This window comes from Periophthalmus magnuspinnatus, chromosome 8, assembly GCF_009829125.3.
Source record: "Periophthalmus magnuspinnatus isolate fPerMag1 chromosome 8, fPerMag1.2.pri, whole genome shotgun sequence".
NCBI classification, from domain to species: Eukaryota; Metazoa; Chordata; class Actinopteri; order Gobiiformes; family Gobiidae; genus Periophthalmus; species Periophthalmus magnuspinnatus.
The window spans coordinates 25859815-25865941 of NC_047133.1; positions in this window are offsets into that span (position 1 = coordinate 25859815).

The window sequence follows — 6127 nt, forward strand, 5'->3', positions numbered from 1 at the left end:
GAGCCAAACCGCGTCCTGTGATCCTCCGTCTCCACCGATTCCAAGTGAAAGACCTGATCATCCGTGAGTCCCGCGGGAGAAAAACCCTATTTTATAAGGAACATTCAATCCGCTTTTACGAAGACTACAGCCCGGAGGTTCTGAAGCTGCGTAACGAGTACCGCACTGCTATGGCTGAACTGTACAAGCGAGGATACCGTCCGGCGCTGCTGTTCCCGGCCAGACTGCGCATCGTGTTGCCGAGCGGGTAGAACAAGTGGCTCTTATCTGCAGCAGCGGCGGACAAGTTTGTTCAGGACTTAGACAGCGACTCCTAAACAAATGTGGTAATCACTCTGTTCTGGTGTTAACGTATAGTTGTTATTTTTTTATGACTCAGTGACATTGTCTCAATTTACGTTCTTAACGTGGGCTGTATGTTCACCTGCCCGTTTTCACAGACAGGGAGGAGACATGAGCTCGCTGTCTGGTCCGTGTGTACTGAACATTAAATACGCTGTAGACACGAGCTGTTCTGAGTTGCGGGATACCTGAGGTTGGAGGGGGTTGAAAATTATAGTGTTTATACTTTTATTGGCATTATTATATGCAATGGTTCTGCTGTTTACTAATGCGGTTGCAGAGAGTTAGGAGTGAGGAAGTTTTACAATATGCTGATTGATTTATCAGGGGCTTGGTTGTTACCTTTTGTAGCAACTTCTTTTTATTTACTTCGTTTTTTATTTGTATTTTTGTCTTATCTTTGTTGTCTTTGTGCTACTCACTTTGCCAGATGTGTGCTACAGGATATGTATCAATTTCAATCACTGGATCCTAATATAAGCCTGTGCCACTTAATAATGGGGTATGTTGAGTGCTAACATCTCTTCGGCACCAAGCGGTGCACTAAGACTGGTTAGTTGGAATGTGAAGGGGTTGAACTCTCCAGTAAAAAGAAAGAAAGTAATTAACCACTTAAAACAGTTAAACACAAAAATTGCTTTTTTGCAAGAAACACATTTGAAAATGGCAGATCACCTTAAGCTCCGGTTTGGGTGGGTGGGGCAATTATACCACTCCTCCTTCAACAGTAAAGCACGGGGTGTCGCTATCCTTGTTCATAAAGCTGTTCCACTTTCAGTGACTGAGGTGATATCAGATCCCAATGGACGCTACATTATAATTTTAGGCAAAATTTGTGGAAACAACCTTGCTCTAGTAAATGTATATGGACCAAATTATGACTGTGAGGACTTTTATAAGAAAATGTTTTTTTCACTTCCTGACTTGAAAAACAGCCAACTTATCGTTGGAGGTGATTTTAACTGTTGTCTCAATCCAGAGCTGGACCGTTCCTCAAGTAAACCATATGCTGTGTCTAAATCTTCCAAAGTAATACAATTACTTATGCAGCAGTACGGAATTTCGGATGTTTGGCGATACCTCAACCCAAGTTCCCAACGGTTCTCCTTTTTTTCCCCGGTGCATGGCACATTCTCACGAATAGACTTTTTCCTGGTGGACAATAGCCTGCTTTCTACAGTGAAATCTTGTGAGTACACCCCAATAGTGATATCGGACCACGCACCTGTTACTCTGGACATCTCTCTACCTGGCAACTCCCTGTTTCGCTCTCCTTGGCGGCTGAACCCACTATTGCTCAATGACAAGGAATTTGTTAAAATGATTAATGAGCGTATAGACCTCTTTGCGTCAACTAATGTCACACCAGATGTTTCTGCAGCCACAATTTGGGAAGCATGTAAGGCTTTTTTGCGAGGTGAGATAATATCTTTTACAGCCCACCGAAGTAAGGTTGCCTCTCAAAAGACACAGGCTCTCTGCACAGCTATATCTGAATTGCAAACTAAGTGTGCAGAATCTCCAAATGCTGAACTCACCAAAGAGTTACTCATTAAAAAGGCTGAATTTGATTCTATGGCCACTGATAAGGCTGTGCAGACATTAACCAAGACTCGACATGACTACTATGAGTTTGGTGATAAGCCTAACAAAATACTTTCCCATCAGATCCGGCAGTCTTCAGCAGCTCAGCATATTACTGAAATCTATGTCTCTGATGTACTTACAATTAACCCTCAGGCCATTAATGATCAATTTAAGGACTTTTATTCCTCTCTATACACAATGGAATGTCCACCGTCTGACAACTCTTATGAAACATTTTTTGCACACCTTTCTATGCCTACAGTTGAGCCAGATACAGCAGCTGAATTGGATGCACCCTTCACCGCTCGTGAACTCAAGAATGCGGTAATGTCTATGCAGAGTGGGAAAACTCCTGGTCCTGATGGTTTTCCATCGGAATTTTACAAGGTTTTCATTGATAAGCTGTCCCCCCTGATGCTCAACATGTTACAGGAATCTGCAGATTCTGGTGTCCTCCCAGTTACTCTACGGCAAGCCACTATCTCCTTTATTTTAAAGAAAGATAAAGACTCTCGTTTTTGCAGTAACTACCGTCCTATCTCATTGTTATGTGCAGACGTTAAAGTTCTAGCAAAAATGTTGGCTAAACGTTTGGAGTCAATAATGCCTACAATAATCAGTCCTGACCAGACAGGGTTTATTAAGACCAGACATTCATATCACAATGTTAGGCGCTTAATGGACATCTTATACTCCCCGTCGACATCCGACACCCCTGAAATAGTTCTCTCCATGGACGCCGAAAAGGCTTTTGACAGGGTAGAATGGCCTTATTTATTTTACACCTTGAAACGCTTTGGTTTCGGTGACAAGTTCATATCCTGGATCAAATTATTATATGCCTCTCCCATGGCACGTGTTCGCACCAACAATATTTTTTCTGAATATTTCTCTTTAGGTCGCGGAACCCGTCAGGGTTGCCCCCTGTCTCCTCTCTTGTCCGCAATAGCTATAGAGCCGCTTGCAGGTGCCATCAGATCCAGTTCTATGCATGGCATCATGAGGGGTGGTTTGGTCCATAAAGTAGCTTTATATGCTGACGACCTGTTGCTTTTTGTTTCAAACCCAGATATCTCTATGCCGACAGTTCTGACTCTACTAAAAGAATTTGGGGAGATTTCAGGTTATAAATTAAACCTTAATAAAAGCGAACTCCTCCCTGTCAATCCAGCTGCCATTACATACCCTCTTGCCAGCTTGCCTTTTAAAGTGTCTCTACAGAGTATCAGGTATTTGGGGATTTACATAACCAGGGAATTTTCAGATCTCTTTAAGACCAACTTTAATCCACTGCTTGACCAGTTAACTCAGCATCAAAATGAATATACTACCTAAATTTCTTTATCTTTTTCAATGCATACCAGTGTTTATTCCTAAACGTTTTTTCCAATCACTTGATAGCTCTATTGCACAATTTCTATGGAACAAAAAACCTCCCAGAATACGGAAGATTGCATTGCAAAAAGGCAGGGAGGATGGAGGCCTTGCCTTACCCAACTTTTTATTCTATTACTGGGCTGTTAATATCCGGTCAATGTTATTTTGGTGCCGTAACAATGATGACATGCCAGTCTGGTTGCCAATGGAGGAGACTTCGTGTAATTCTGCTACGTTGTTCTCCCTCTTGTGTCTTCCTCTTAAATCATCACCTACAACCTATTCTAATAATATTATAGTCAAGAACTGTCTTAAAATTTGGACTCAGGTTAAAGAACATTTTGGATTTCAGGGAATCCCTCGTCTGTCCCCTTTCTCTTCTAATCCTCTGTTTACTCCATCACTTACTGATAGTACTTTTGATATATGGAGGAGCTGTGGATTGGCTTCTGTAAAGGATTTTTATGTGGAGGGGGTTTTGGCTTCATTTACCCAACTATCTTCAAACTTTAATCTGCCCAATACCCACTTCTTTAGGTTTCTACAAGCCCGAAACTTTATTGGCAGACACTTTCCTTGCTCTCCTAGTATTCCTGATGCTACCATCTTCGATACTATCATGGAAATCAAACCCTCTCTGAAAGGTGCAATTTCCAAAATATATAGCTTGTTATTTTCCTCTCTCGATGTCACATCTGATCATCTTTGTATGGCTTGGTCTGAGGAGCTCGAGGTGGAGATCGATGATGAACAGTGGAGGTCCATTCTCAAGCGTATTCATTCCTCTTCAATCTGTGCACGGCATTGTATCATTCAGTGTAAGGTGGTCCATAGAGTACACTGGTCTAAGAGTAGGCTCGCTCGAATCTTCCCTGGCACCAATCCTAACTGTGTAAAATGCTATCTAGGCCCAGCCAATCTCACTCACATGTTTTTGACCTGCCCTGCCTTATCCACATATTGGGACACTATATTTGACTCTCTTTCTGTTATTTGCAATGCTAGAGTTCGGCGGTCGCCACTGACTGCTCTTTTTGGGATTCTCCCAGCCAATCACTCCCTGTCACCCTGTTTTGTTGACCTTGTTGCCTTTCTCACATTGTTGGCCAGGCGGTCCATCCTGATGCGTTGGAAAGACCCTCACCCACCTACTCACTCTCAATGGATAAAAGATGCCCTCTCTTTTATGAAACTAGAGAAAATAAGGCACTCTCTCAAAGGCTCTGATTCTAAATTTACTGAAGTCTGGCTACCTTTTCTAGATCATGTCACGTCTTTGACACTGGAGATAACCCCATGAACTGCCTTTTGTTTCACATATACATGGATATCAAGTGATTGATCCAATTACGCTAAGTGTTTGAGTAGCACATAGTCTGTTTTTGTTTTTTAATTCTTGTTTTTTATTCTTGTTGTGTTTTTGTTTTATTTTATTTTATTTTATTTTATTTATATATATATATTTTTTTGTTTTCTTATCCATCTGTCAGGGGTTTGTTATGAGGCGGCTGTGTGTATATATGTTTTAAGGTGTGTGCACTGAAACTTGTTAATCTCTCATATTAGACTTGGATATTACACCTTTTCTTTGTTATCTGTTGTATATATTCTGAAAAATCTTTAAATAAATCATACATAAAAAAACAAAACAAATATCCATTGCCACTTATTAATTCCACTTTCACGCCACTCCACAGGGCCACCATTTTTACAAAGCTCGACCTTAGAAACGCATATCACCTGGTACCCTCCGATCTTCTCCACCCGCTGCCTGCTCCAAAGCTCCCTTGGTCTCACATAGCAGTGGATTTTGTGACTGGTCTTCCCTCATCTCAGGGTAACCCAGTCATTCTCACGATCCCAGTCTGTCCTGTCTTTTTTGTGCTGTTTTCCTCCTTCCTTCTCTGTCAGAGCCTGGAGTTGGACGAAGATTCTGGAACCTCCCATGTACACCAACCCATCTCGTTAATTAAGCTGCAGGACGTGACACTCAGGTCATCAGATCATCCGCGTATCCACTGTGATCCCACTCCCTGGACCCGCTCAGCTCCTCTGCCTTTGACCCAGCTCTCCACAACCGGTACAAATCTCACACTTTCCGACCCAGTTCACTTTGATCGGTACAGATTACCTCATCTCTGACCTCGGTGCCCATGATCTGGCCAAGGACTACTGCAAACAACCCCGGTCTCAACTGTCAGATCCATCTACCTTCATTTGCACATTTCAATCTGTAAATAAAAATTGTTTAACTGTTCCCCGAGTTCTGTATCGTTGGTCCCCCTGTCAGTCGTTTCGACATAATCCTATCTACATTTGGTGGTACATCACCAACAAAGAAGAGATTCAAAAACCTGAAGCAACTTGGTCAGCAATTTTATACTCATTGGGCATGCCTCTAGGTGTATCAATTGCATCAAAATAAATATTAGCTGGATCAGAGCCAATGTGGGGAAGTTAGGAATGGGTAGGAGAGAAAAAGAAGTAGAGATCATCACTCTAGCACAACAACCAGACCAGTGAAAAGGCAAAATATTTAACAAATTAGTACAGTTGCAAAGCCACCACATGTCAGCTATGGCAAAGTCCTGTCTACTCAGAGGACATGTATGAATCAGTGGAGATGTGGTATGTGTTACACCAACAACTGCACACAGGAAGGAGGAATAATTTAAGGAAGCAAAGGAGTAGAAATCATTAACTATAGTGATAGTAGAGTACGGGGTTATAGTAAAATTTCCAACAAATATTGGTAGGTGTGGGCTCTTTGTACTGTTTGCAAGTGAAATGGATTTATATTTGCAGGCATAGCCACGGCCAT